This window comes from Gymnogyps californianus, unplaced genomic scaffold, assembly GCF_018139145.2.
Source record: "Gymnogyps californianus isolate 813 unplaced genomic scaffold, ASM1813914v2 HiC_scaffold_111, whole genome shotgun sequence".
Taxonomy (NCBI): domain Eukaryota; kingdom Metazoa; phylum Chordata; class Aves; order Accipitriformes; family Cathartidae; genus Gymnogyps; species Gymnogyps californianus.
Window position 1 is genome coordinate 124,722 of NW_026113992.1, and position 14,695 is coordinate 139,416.

General features: G+C 49.2%; 1 protein-coding gene across 1 annotated transcript in view; it reads left to right on the forward strand.

Moving 5' to 3' along the window:
* Positions 1–14,695, forward strand: part of LOC127027963 (E3 ubiquitin-protein ligase UHRF2-like) — a gene marked incomplete at its 3' end in the record, with an annotated part of 98,908 nt that overhangs the window by 39,762 nt on the left and 44,451 nt on the right. The window lies entirely within an intron of this gene.

Consider the following 14,695-nt stretch of genomic DNA (forward strand, 5'->3'; position numbering starts at 1 on the left):
GGTTCAAAATTGGCTACCCTTTTATAGACAGCTTGCTTTAAGGAGAGGAACACTACCACCAGCAAGTTGATATATATGTGTGTCTATGTGTATACATAATTATTTATATAGTTGAAGCTCGAGAACAAAGTAGCAAGTATTGGGGGCCCTGGTGGAATTCACGGTCTTGAGGGATATGGGCCGGGCAAAGAGTGAAGTCAAGACGCTGAATTTTAGGAGAGCAAACTTTCAGTTGTTTAAGGAATTAGTGAATGGGACCCCCTGGGAAGCTGCCCTCAGGGATAAAGGAGCTGAACAGAGCTGGCAGCTCTTCAAGGATGTTTTTCTTAGAGCCCAAGAACTATCGATTCCCATGTGCAAGAAATTGAGCAAGGAAGGCAGGAGACCAGCATGGCTGAGTAAGGACCTCCTGGTCAAACTGAAACACAAGAGGGAAATGCATAGGCAGTGGAAGCAGGGGCACGCATCCTGGAAAGAATATAGAGACGCTGCCCAGATATGTAGGGATGGGATCAGGAAAGCTAAGGCACAGCTGGAGCTGAATTTGGCAAGGGATGTGAAGAATAATAAGAAGGGGTTCTACAGGTATGTTGGCCAGAAAAGGAAGACAAAAGAAATTGTACCCCCCTGATAAATAGGACAGGGGATCTGGTGACAACTGACATGGAGAAGGCAGAGGTACTCAACAATATTTTTGCCTCAGCTTTCCCTGGCTCTTCCCACATCTCTCGAGTCCCTGAATCTCAAGGCAGGCACTGGGGGAATGAAGTCCCACCCATCGTAGGAGAAGATCAGGTTTGAGACCACCTGAGGAACCTGAATGTACACAAGTCCACGGGACGCGACGAGATGCATCCCAGGCTCTTGAGGGAATTGGCTGATGTAGTTGCCAAGCCACTCTCCATCATATTTGAAAACTCATGGCAGTCAGGCGAAGTCCCGAGTGACTGGAGAAAAGGTAAACATCACACCCCTTTTTAAAAAGGGTAAAAAGGAGGGCCCTGGGAACTTCCAACCAGTCAGCCTCACCTCCGTGACCGGTAACCAAGGGCAAATCATGCCAGACTAATCTGGTGGCCTTCTGCGATGGAGTGACTGCTTCGGTGGACAAGGGAAGAGCTACGGATGTCATCTACCTGGACTTCTGTAAGGCCTTTGACACGGTCCCCCACAACATTCTAATAAGAATTCTTAAGCGTTACCGTCGTGGTTTAACCCCGGCCGGCAACTAAGCACCACACAGCCGCTCGCAGACTCCCCCCCGGTGGGATGGGGGAGAGAATTGGAAGGGTAAAAATAAGAAAACTCGTGGGTTGAGATAAAGACAGTTTAATAGGGAAAGCAAAAGCTGCGCACATAAGCAAAGCAAAATAAGGAACTCATTCACTATTTCCCATCGGCAGGCAGGTGTTCAGCCATCTCCAAGAAAGCAGGGCTCCATCATGCGTAACGGTTACTTGGGAAGACAAACGCCATCACTCCAAACGTCCCCCCCTTCCTCCTTCTTCCCCCAGATTTTATTGCTGAGCATGACGTCATATGGTATGGAATATCCCTTTGGTCAGTTGGGGTCAGCTGTCCCGGCTGTGTCCCCTCCCAACTTCTTGTACACCCCCAGCCTACTCGCTGGCAGGGCGGTGTGAGAAGCAGAAAAGGCCTTGACTCTGTGTAAGCACTGCTCAGCAATAACTAAAACATCCCTGTGTTATCAACACTGTTTCCAGCACAGATCCAAAACATAGCCCCATACAGGCTACTATGAAGAAAATTAACTCTATCCCAGCCAAACCCAGTACAATTACAAATATAAGAAGTTGTTATTATGAATTTAGTCCACTAAAAAGAGAAAACTGCCAACTAATATAATTATCCCAAATGTTAAAACTACAGATAATTAAGAAAAAGGGTAAGAGTAATGGCAAGAGTTGGAAAGATACAAGCCAGATCCTGCTCTCCATGAGAATTATATCATCTGGAGTGTAAAAAGACACACGGGCCCTCTGACCCGTGTTCCTCACTCCTGTTGCACTCCGACCCCCACTTGGTCCAGTTGCTGGCACAACAGAAAGAAAATTATCCCCCTTAAAATAAGGGAATGACCTGTCATTCTGATCTATCCAGTCATCTCAACATCAACCCAAGAAGTCTAAGCTTTTAAGAAATAAAAAGTTAACCCCAAATCTTTGAGAACATGTAATTGATGGCAGGACTTCAATTTGCGCAGAGTTTTGTTAGAAGTGTTTCTAGTGCCAAGCAATATAAATGCATGGTTTTAAAATGTCGGTCCCTTTCTATTTGGGCTCTGCTTTCATTGAGGACTTTGTCTCTGCGTGTAAATGGTGAAAAACACTGACGACAAGCAACCTGAAGTATTTCTCATCCAGCAATATCAAGTTTGTTTCACCTCAGGAAGCTAAACCTTTGCTGTAATTAATATTTGTAAGAGACTGATGGATGTTAAAGATGTGGATGCCGGCGGTTCCCGCGGCCAGTTCAAAACATGGGAAGCCGCCGCTAGCAGTGGCAGCAGCAGTTGTTGCCGCGTGCTGAGAAGAGTGCGAGGCTTGTGAGGTCCCCGGGGGGCCCCGGCACCCTTGGGTTGTGTGTGTGGAGGGACCGGCTGGCAGGCGACAGGTCTCGCGAGAGGGGCGGGCGAGAGTTGGGCGGTGCCGGCGGTCCCCGCGGCCAGTTCAAACCGCGGGAAGCCGCATATAACCGGCCCCTAGGGAGCGCCAGCGACCAGGGCGTGCAAACAGGGAGCGGCCCCTGAGGGGAGTGGCGCGGCAGTTCGCGCGAGAAGGGCGGCGCACTCTACCAGTTGTCGGGCTGCTGCCTGCTCTGCTCACCCGCAGGCTTAGGCTGCAGCCCCGATGGTCGCCCCAGCTAGCTGTTGGCCGTGCAAGCGTACCCAGCAGCTTGAGGTCTCCAGGGAATTAGAAGGGCTTATTAGGCAGTACTTTGAGATCCTCGGAAGCATGGTGGCAGAGACTAGGTGAGGGCTGTGCTCTGCAGCAGCTGGGAGCCCATCTATCTAGCCAGGCTATCCTGGGACGAGTGGAGGCAGCCACCCAGACAGAGCTTCCTATCAGGGAAGCTGCTGTCTAGGTGGAGGGCTGTAAAGTCTGTACCCCACACTCCTGGGTGGAGGAGGGTGCAAGCTCCACCTGTGCAAGGTGCACTCTGGTGGAGTCACTCAGGCAGCGGATGGAGGAACTGCAGGAGGAAGTCAGAAGGTTATGCTGTATTAGGGAGGGGGAACAAGAAACAGAGTACTATTTGAGGCGTTGCAAGAAGAAATATTAGGGCTCCATGGCACTGACCTCCAAGGACTACCAGACAAAGAGCTTCAACAGCAAACAGACAGCACCTTGGAGAAGGAGGCGCCATAGAATCATAGAATGGTTTGGGTTGGAAGGGACCTTTAAAGGTCATCTAGTCCAACCCCCCTGCAATGAGCAGGGACATCTTCAACTAGATCAGGTTGCTCAGAGCCCCGTCCAACCTGACCTTGAATGTTTCCAGGGATGGGGCATCTACCACCTCTCCGGGCAACCTGTTCCAGTGTTTCACCAATGGTCTCTGGTAACTCGTGGCAGCAGGATATCACTTCCCCCCCATTTCCTCGTATGTACCAACCAGCAACAGATACAAAGTCTTGGCAGTGGATGAAGCCAATGAGCAAGACTCACAGGGAGAAACCGCACCAGTTGCACACACTAAAAGCCACAAAAGGAAGCAACGAGTGCTAGTAGTGGGCGACTCTCTGCTGAGAGGCACCGAGGCACCCATCTGTTGGCCTGATATACAGTCAAGGGAAGTTTGCTGCTTGCCAGGAGCCAAGATCCATGATGTCACAGAGAGACTGCCACAACTGGTTAAAAGCGCAGACTACTATCCCCTACTTCCTTTCCATGTGGGCACACAGTAAAGCATAGCCTGGGCAAGATCAAGCAGGACTTCAGAGCCCTGGGGGCACAAGTGAAGGGGACAGGGGCCCAAGTGTCTTGCAAGTCAGGGATAGGGGTGCAGGCAGAAGTCGATGCATCATGCAGATCAACACCTGGCTTGGTGGCTGGTGTCATCACCAGGGCTTTGGCTTCTATGATCACGGGATGTTCTTCGATGAATACGGCCTATTGGGGAGAGATGGGATCCACCTATCTAGAAGAGGAAGGAGAATTTTTGCTGGCAGATTGGCTGACTTCTTAGTGAATCACGCTTTAAACCAACGAACTTGGGGGGTGGGGTTCAAAGCCGTGACACTTGTGTACTCACAAGCAACAGGGTGGATGAGCGCACCTACCAGAGTAGTGAGGAATGCCCCCCAATCCTCCAAAAAGGTTCCGCCAAAAAGGTGAGACAGTCGACAGTCCAACTGAAGTGTCTCTATACCAATGCACGCAGCATGGGTAACAAGCAGGAGGAGCTGGAAGCCACTGTGCAGCTGGAAACCTATGATCTTGTCACTATCACTGAAACTTGGTGGGATGAATCACACGACTGGAGCACTGCAATTGATGGCTATAAACTGTTGAGGAGGGACAGGCAAGGAAGAAAAGGTGGTGGGGGGGGTTGCCCTCTACGTAAAAAAATGGATTGTTTGCACAGAGCTGTCTTTGAAAAACAGCAGTACACAGGTTGAGAGCTTCATGGCTTCACCAAGGGCAAATCGTGCCAGACTAATCTGGTGGCCTTCTATGATGGAGTGACTGCATCGGTGGACAAGGGAAGAGCTATGGATGTCATCTACCTGGACTTCTGTAAGGCCTTTGACACAGTCCCCCACAACATCCTTCTCTCTAAATTGGAGAGATATCGGTTTGATGGATGGACTGTTAGATGGATAAGGAACTGGCTGGATGGTCGCATCCAGAGAGTTACAGTCAATGGCTCAATGTCCAAGTGGAAACCGGTAACAAGTGGTGTTCCTCAGGGATCCGTATTGGGACCACTACTGTTGAATATCTTCATCAATGACATAGACAGTGGGATTCTGTGCACCCTCAGCAAGTTTGCAGATGACACCAAGCTGAGTGGTGCTTGAGGGAAGGGATGCTATCCAGAGGGACCTGGACAGGCTTGAGGAGTGGGCCCATGCAAATCTCATGAAGTTCAACAAGGCCAAGTGCGAGGTCCTGCACCTGGGTCGGGGCAATCCCCAGCATCAATACAGACTGGGGGATGAATGGATTGAGAGCAGCCCTGCGGAGAAGGACTTGGTGGACGAAAAACTGGACATGAGCTGGCAACGTGTGCTCACAGCCCAGAAAGCCAACCGTATCCTGGGCTGCATCAAAAGAAGCGTGGCCAGCAGGTCGAGGGAGGTGATTCTGCCCCTCTACTCTGCTCTCGTGAGACCCCACCTGGAGTACTGCGTCCAGCTCTGGGGTCCTCAGCACAAGAAAGACACGGACCTGCTCGAGCGGGTCCAGAGGAGGGCCACGAAAATGATCAGAGGGCTGGAACACCTCTCCTATGAGGACAGGCTGAGAGAGTTGGGCTTGTTCAGCCTGGAGAAGAGAAGGCTCCGGGGAGACCTTATTGTGGCCTTTCAATACTTAAAGGGGGCTTATAAGAAAGATGAAGAGAGACTTTTCACCAGGGCCTGTAGTGATAGGACAAGGGGCAGCGGTTTTAAACGGAGAGAGGGTAGATTTGGATTGGACATATAAGGAAGAAATTCTTTACTGTGAGGGTGGTGAGACCCTGGAACAGGTTGCCCAGAGAAGTTGTGGATGCCCCATCCCTGGAAGTGTTCAAGGTCAGGTTGGATGGGGCTTTGAGCGACCTGATCTAGTGAAAGATGTCCCTGCCCATGGCAGGGGGGGTTGGAACTAGATGACCTTTAAAGGTCCCTTCCAACCCAAACCATTTTATGATTCTCTGTTATTATTAGAATCTGTTTTTTGCAAGAAATCCCAGCAGCAAGGAGAATGGGCGAACTAGGGGGAATCAATCATGAATGCCAAATAGAAAACAATAGGACAAGAATCTATTTTTGACTGCACAATGGATCTAGAGATAAATGCTTTTTGATAGAGCAGCCTATATGGGAGTTGGAACATCTGTCATAAGTAGCGTTGCTTGAGGATATAGTGGGTCTCCTGGAACTGTGAACACATTAAGAGAGCACATCTTAACCACTACAATTCATGTAAAGATGATAATTTCCCTCGTATAGTCAGCCCCTGAATTCCCTTTTATTTAATTTTCAATTTGGTGAGAGTTGAGATAACTGTACTTCAGGAAATGGATCTGGTATAAATGTGTTTTAAAGCTTAACATTGCATATAGTGCTCCAGATATGGTTCATATTTATGTTTAAAGCTCCGAGAATCCTAAAATGTTCCCTTCAGCTACTGTATCCCAAGCCTTGATTCATCCAGTTTTGCCTTAGAATCATAGAACCATTTAGGTTGGAAAGGACCCTTAAGATCATCGAGTCCAACTGTAAACCTAACACTGCCAAGTCCACCACTAAGCCATGTCCCTAAGCGCCACATCTACAGGTCTTTTAAATACCTCCAGGGATGGTGACTCCACCACTTCCCTGGGCAGCCTGTTCCAATGCTTGACAACCCTTTCAGTGAAGACATTTTTCCTAATATCCAATCTAAACCTCCCCTGGTGCAACTTGAGGCCGTTTCCTCTCATTACTTGGGAGAAGAGACCGACACCCACCTCGTTACAACCTCCTTTCAGGTAGTTGTAGAGAGTGATAAGGTCTCCCCTCAGCCTCCTTTTCTCCAGACTAAACAACCCCAGTCCCCTCAGCCGCTCCTCATAGGACTTGTTCTCTAGACCCTTCACCAGCTTTGTTGCTCTTCTTTGGACACTCTCCAGCACCTCAATGTCTTTCTTGTAGTGAGGGGCCCAAAACTGAACACAGTACTCGAGGGGTGGCCTCACCAGTGCCGAGTACAGGGGGACAATCACTTCCCTAGTCCTGCTGGCCACACTATTTCTGATACAAGCCAGGATGCTCTTGGCCTTCTTGGCCACCTGGGCACACTGCCGGCTCATATTCAGCTGGCTGTCGACCAACACCTCCAGGCCCAGGTCCTTTTCCGCCGGGCAGCTTTCCAGCCACTCTTCCCCAAGCCTGTAACATTGCATGGGGTTGTTGTGACCCAAGTGCAGGACCCGGCACTTAGCCTTGTTGAATCTTATACAATTGGCCTCAGCCCATCGATCCAGCCTGTCCAGATCCCTCTGTAGAGCCTTCCTACCCTCAAGCAGATCAACACTCCCGCCCAACTTGGTGTCATCTGCAAACTTACTGAGGGTGCACTCCACCCCTCGTCCAGATCATTGATAAAGATATTAAACAGAACTGGCCCCAATACTGAGCCCTGGGGAACACCACTTGTGACCGGCCGCCAACCGGATTTAACTCCATTCACCATGACTCTTTGGGCCTGGCCATCCAGCCAGTTTTTTACCCAGAGAAGAGTATGCCCATCCAAGCCATGAGCAGCCAATTTCTCCAGGAGAATGCTGTGGGAAACGGTGTCAAAGGCTTTACTAAAGTCCAGGTAAACAACATCCACAGCCTCTCCCTCATCCACTAAAAGCAGGTCATCTTGTCATAGAAGGAGATCAGGTTAGTCAAGCAGGACCTGCCTTTCATAAACCCATGCTGACTGGGCCTGATCACCTGGTTGTCCTGTACGTGCCGTGTGATGGCGCTCAAGATGATCTGCTCCATAACCTTCCCTGGCACCGAGGTCAGGTGCCCTTCAGTGTTGAAACCATAAGCAAAAACTGTTTAGCCTTTGAGCTTGTGGACACTTGTCATGGGCCAATATAGCCTACCTAAAGGCTTTTGACATTTCCTAAACCTGTGTGCGTTAGGGGTTGCTGAATCTGGTAGTCCAATGGAGGCGAGGCTGCCGCAGCTCCATACCCCCAGGTCCAACCAGTAGTGAGACTGAGCCTGTATTCCCAGTAGGCCTCACACATATACAACATGCATACATGCACACACAGCTGGTCACACAGATCAACACAGGCAGAAACACTCAGCATTCACACAAACCCAACCAACACCAATGGCCTTGTCCTGTTCCCCTCTCTGACTGATCAGGATGAAGGTCTGTTAGTAGGAAATATATACATATATGCCATGTGGATCCCTCCAGTAGCTGGGCTTAGACACTCAGTCTACACAGTAGCTGGCCCCTGGATCCCTGGTCTCCCCAGTCGCTGGTACCTGGACATATGAGCCCCGAGGCCCGTAGCCCTACTCCAGCTGCTGGTACAGACCTCCCTTAACACACACCAACACAGATACACGTGCTGTGGATCTCTCCAATAACTGGGCATAGACACTCAGTCCATCCAGTAGCTGCATCCTCACTCTCCCCAGTTGCCTCACGCACAGACATGTGTATAAAGGGGTCTCTTAGTCAACCCCCAGACTCTACGGTCTCTCCAGCAGTTGGCCTGAACACGCTGGTCCCTCCAATAGCCAACTCCTCCGGTTGTCTCATCCCCAGGGGCACACATGCACACCTGGCTCCCAAGCCACTTAACCCACTCGCCAGCTAGTTAGGTGGTCACGCACCAACATGCGTACCCTCACTCGCTCCAGTTGCTGGCACCCCAGACACATGGGCCCTATGACCCGTGGTCTGACTCTAGTTGCTAGCATTTAGGCCTCCATGCACACATGTACACACAGAATAGAGAGTTCACTCATCCAGGAAAAGAGTTAAAATGGATTTTAATGAGAAGACAGGACAGACTGTGCTGATCAGGTGCAGGGTATGGCCAGACAAGCACACTGACCGACCATCTGTTTACCTGTGACCGGCCCCTTTTATCCCTCTGTTTTCCCATGCTTGTTTTTCCCCAAACCACCTAGATCCCTCCCTTCCCCTGCCTTTGCTTCCTCCCCTAAGCATCCCATAATAAGTCTTGTGTGATCCCAAAATGCTCTTCCCCTGCATCCCATATTCCCTAGGCGGTACCCCCCCCCCGGTCTGTGAGGTGATCCAGAGAGCCTCTCCCATTGACTCATCTTAGAATCATAGAATCATTTAGGTTGGAAAAGACCCTTAAGATCATCGAGTCCAACCGTCACCATCTTGACACCATCTTGATGGTGTCACCCCTGGACAATGACAATGGGGCTGAGGCTCTGTATCCTCTGGTCAGGTAGTTGCAGACAGAAATAACGTCTCCTGGCACCTTCTCTTCTGAACGCTGAACAAACCCAGCTCTCAGCCTCTCGTTGCACGTCATGTGCTCCAGCCCCCTGACCATCTTGGTGGCCCTCTGCTGGGCTTGCCCTTGATAATTTGAAACATTATGAGCTATTTTACTGTCACATTACCTCTGCTTTCCTTTGAAACGTTTAGAGGAGCTATACCCTTATTTTCACTGCAACAGAAGCTTATTATCAGTCTTCATAAGAAACAAGCCTTTAACAATACCTAAACTTAAAGCTGTAGCAGCATGCAGTTCAGGATAATATTCAGTTACCATGGAAGTTTGCTTAAGCGAGTCATGCAAAAATGCTTCCAAGATTTCAGCCCAAACCACTACTGCAAACTCATTGGTAAGAATACAGAACAAATTATCAACAAATAAATTAACCAGCATACATTCAGAAGCAAAAGAAAAATATTATGTGCAAGTATACAGCATAGATATTTACAGGAAAGAGATCCAATAGACTCCATCTTATTTCTTAGGAAAGAGAACCTTGAAATGAGAAGGGCCTGAGGGGTAAGAGGAAAGACAATAAATACTTAAGTAGCTCATATTACTAACATGCAAAGAGCCATACAATAAAGAAATTAAAGAAACATCAATAAATTCTAAAAGATGTCAGAATAGAAAACAAAACTAAGGCAGGCAAGCAACATATAAGGTCATATGTTGTAAAGATGATGCCAGACTGCCATCTAATCTGAGGAAGGCCTTCCTTGCACAAAAGAAAAAAATAAGGTGCAAGCAAGAATAAAAAAATATATAGCCCATCTCCACCACACAACGGAGTACAGTACAGACACCCCAAGTTAGTGCTGGAAATAGAACAATATAGTTGTATTAGTGCAATGTCATTTCCAGTAGAGTTAAGTAGCTCTGGCAGCGATGCTAATTACCCAATGAACAACGCTACTGTAGTCCAGCTATACTTCTCCCAGAACCTTAGCTAATTCCTGATACCATGTCATTATAATTATTCTTTGGCGGCCATATATATGAGTGGGAACTAGTCCATTTGGAAAGTGCTACAGAGCAAAATACTTTGGAAGACTACTAAATATAGATATCAGTCTCAAACTTCAGCTAACATTTTTTTATTTCTTCTTTTTAGAAATACTTTGAAGTACTTATTCTCTTCCCAAGTTGCTTGATTACTACTGTCTGGGCTGGACAGGAATGAAAATATTCAAATCATGCAAGAAAAGGCAAATATTTAAACGTCCTTAGTTTTTGCTAAGGAAAAAATAGTTGATAAAAATATTCGCGCTAATATGCCTTAATTCACAGGCACAGCAAGTGACAAGCAAAATTTCAAAGCACCTAAGAGCTTAATCCTTGATTGTCTAGACTAGGAGTCCAATGTATGCAATATTTTCTATGCAAGTTACTGGACTGATGTATAACCACCTAATGGAGATACAGAAGGTACCGCCATTTCATTCGGCAGTCATGATGATACGTATACCATCATGACTATCAGAAAAATTTCTTCATTGCCATACTACATATGTCAAAGCTGCTGATATTGTGTATTTTGTCAAGCAGTAAACTTGCTGTCAAAGCACACCTCAAAGTGTATCCCTGGAGGACCAATTCAGTAACAAAGACCAAAAGAGCCAGATAACTAGCTCCCTAATAGATAGACTAAAACAACAGCAAAGTTGGTCAGACTAAACTTATCTGCTACAGGGGAGCACCTATTTAACCACTAAGCAAGTTTGCAGAGCACAGCTAAGAGACTTGGCAGCTGGCACAGCAGGGGGCACAAAGGAGGCCCAGAAACTGCTCCAGAGAGAGTATAGGGACTGCTTAAAGCTGTGTGACAATGGCAGTGACGTGCCACAGGGCTCGGTCCCCAGCACTGGGTGGAGCAAGTACCCCTGGTACATCAGAGAGCTTGACCCAGACACAGAGCCCTGGAGGGTGGATGAAGCTGCCCAGGTCCGGGGCTGCAGGGAGTGCCTGAGGCCTCTCCCTGGGATTGGGGGTGATGGTGGCATCACCTGTGAGAGACATGCTCTGGTCAAGGCACTGAGTCAGCAGGTGAAGGAGCTATGGGAGGAGGGGAGCAGGCTGTGTAGCATCGAGGAGGATGAGCAGGAGATGGACAGGGTCTTCACAGAGACTCTATAGAGGCGAGAGCCTGAGCCACATGATGCAAGGAAGGAGGGATGGCTAGCGGTTATGCTTGAATGAGAGCAGGATGGACGTGCCCGTGGGGGGGGGGGGGGGGGGGGGGGGGGGGGGGGGGGGAGGGGGGGGGGGAGGTGGTAGAGCTGGAAGCTTGTGACTTCTGGCAGCAGGAGAAAGGCTCCTTCTCTACCTGCAGATCTGAATTTACAGAACCGGTAGAGTACCTTGGTAGCCAAAGAGGAGAAACCAGCTCTGAGGGAGGCTTCAGAGCCAGCTGGGCCCGAACTGTTGTGGTAGGTTGACCTTGGCTGGCTGCCAGATGCCCACCCAGCCGCTCTCTCACTCCTCCTCCTCAACAGGACAGGGGGAGAAAATAAGATGAAAAAGCTCGTGGGTCGAGATAAGGACAGGGAAATCACTTACCAATTACCGTCACGGGCAAAACAGACTCAACTTGGGGAAAAATTAGATTTAATTTTCTTGCCAATCAAAATAGAGTTGGATGGTGAGAAACAAAGACAAAAATTAAAACAACATCTTTCCCCCACCCCACCCAGGCTCAACTTCACTCCTTCATTCCTGACCCCTCTACACCCACCTCCCCACCCCCCTGAGCGGTGCAGGCATATGGGGATTTGGGGGTTGCGGTCAGTTAATAACACTTTGTCTCTGCCACTCCTTCCTCCTCGCACTTTTCCCCTGCTCCAGCGTGGCTCCTCTCCACGGGCTGCAGGGAAATACCTGCTCCACTGCGGCTCCTCTCCACGGGCTGCAGGGAAATACCTGCTCCACTGCGGTCTCTTCCATGGGCTGCAGTGGAATATCTGCTCTGGCACCCAGAGCACCTCCTCCCCCTCCTTCTCTGCCCTTGGTGATCACAGGGATGTTTCTCACACTTTTTTCCTCACTCCTCTCTCTGCCATGCGGCGGTTTGCCCTTTCTTAAACGTGCTTTCATAGAGGCGCCACCAGCTTCGCTGATTGGCTCAGCTCCGGCCTGCGGTGGGTCCGTTGTGGAGCCGGCTGGAACCGTCTGTGTCTGGCACAGGGCAGCCCCTGGCCTCTTCTCACAGAAGCCACCCCTGCAGTCCCACCCCTGGCTACCAAAACCTTGGGGGGGGGTGAGCGGCTGCGAGGTGCTTAGTTGCTAGCTGGGGTTAAACCACGACACCATGGTACACCCAATAGAACTGTGCATTAGCACCAAGAGGGAACATTGGGTGACTGCAGTTGGAGTCTCCCTTCTGCAGGGGACCCATCTGCTGACCAGACATAGGATCATAGAATAATTTGGGTTGGAAGGGACCTCAGAAGGGCCCTAGTCCAACATCCTGCTCAAAGCAGGGTCAACACTGAATTCAGACCAGGTTGCTCAGGGCTTTATCCAGTCAGGTCTTGAAAATATCCAAAGACAGAGATTGCACAACCCCTCTGGGCAACCTGCTCTACTGCTTGATTGACTTCATTGTGAAAAAGTTTTCTCCTTATATTCAGTCAGAGCCTCTCTTGTTTCAGCTTATGCCCATTGCCTCTCATCCTCCCATCATGCACCACTGTGAAGAGCCTGGTTCTGTCTTCTTGTAGGAAAGGATCTGTCACAGGAAGTTTGTTGCTTGCTGGAGGCCCAGATACAGGATACTACAGAGAGGCTGCCAAGGCTCATCCAGTCCTTTGACCTATTACCCCTTACTGCTCATTTCTGTGGATGCTGGTAACACTGCAAATCACGAGTGACAACAGAGGTCTGGGAACAAGGGTGAAGCACATGGGAGCCCAGGTGTTCTTCTCAATACTGCAGGTGAAGGGAAAAGGCTCCAGTAGGAGCAGATGCATCCTATAGGTTAACACCTGGCTGCACAGCTAGTGTCCATGGGATCCTAATTGATTGATGAGGACTGCTGAGAAGGAACAAGAACCACCTGACAAAGCGGGGCATCTTTGCCAACTTGGGGGGGAGGACTTTGAACCAGGTCTGACAGGTCATGATGACCAAAGCCTGAAGAGAAATAAAGGAACAGGGGCATGGAGAAAGTACCCAGGGGACAGGTAGGCCTTCACTTTCCCTGTGAAAGCAGCACAAGTGGGAGCCCGTCTCAAGTGCCTGCACATAAATGCATGCAGCGTGGAGGGGGGGGACACATGACAAAACCAAGAGAAATCAATATTCTGGGCACGGTTGCAGGGCTCTGTTCTCATTGGGATTACAGAGATGTGGGGGATAGGTCACATAAATGAAGTGCAGCCATGGATGGATGAAGCTCTTCAGAAAGGACAGGCTGGACAAGAGGCAGGGAGGGGTTGTGCTCTGTGCAAAGAAGTAGCTCAAACACACACAGCTTTGCCCTGGAGCGGGGGAGGAGCCAGTCAAGAGAATGTGAGTACAAATCAGAGAACAGACCAACACAGGTGATGCCTGGGTGTACTGGTTTTGGCTGGGATAGAGTAAAATTTCTTCATAGTAGCCTGTATGGGGCTATGTTTTGGATTTGTGATGAAAACAGCGTTGATAACACAGGGATGTTTTAGTTATTGCTGAGCAGTGTTTCCACAGCGTCAAGGCCTTTTCTGCTTCTCACACCACCCTGCCAGCGAGTAGGCTGGGGGTGTACAAGAAGTTGGGAGGGGACACAGCCGGGACAGCTGACCCCAACTGACCAAAGGGATATTCCATACCATATGATGTCACGCTCAGCAATAAAAGCTGGGGGAAGAAGGAGGAAGGGGGGGACATTCGGAGTTATGGGGTTGTCGTGGTTTAACCCCAGCCGGCAACTAAGCACCACGCAGCCGCTTGCTCACTCCCCCCCCCCAGTGGGATGGGGGAGAGAATCGAGAAAAAAACCAAAAACTCGTGGGTTGAGATAAAGACAGTTTAATAGGACAGAAAGGAAGAAAAATAATGATAATGATGATAATAATAATAATAAAATGACAATAATAATACTAAAAGAATTAGAATATACAAAACAAGTGATGCACAATGCAATTGCTCACCACTCGCCGACCGATGCCCAGTCAGTTCCCGAGCAGCGATCCGCCCCTCCCGGCCAACTCCCCCAGTTTATATACTGGGCATGATGTCATATGGTATGGAATATCCCTTTGGCCAGTTTGGGTCAGCTGTCCTGGCTGTGTCCCCTCCCAAGTTCTTGTGCCCCTCCAGCCTTCCTGCTGGCTGGGCATGAGAAGCTGAAAAATCTTTGACTTAGTATAAACACTACTTAGCGACAACTAAAAAACATCAGTGTGTTATCAACATTATTCTCATACTAAATCCAAAACACTGCACTATACCAGCTACTAGGAAGAAAATTAACTCTGTCCCAGCTGAAACCAGGACAGGGGTA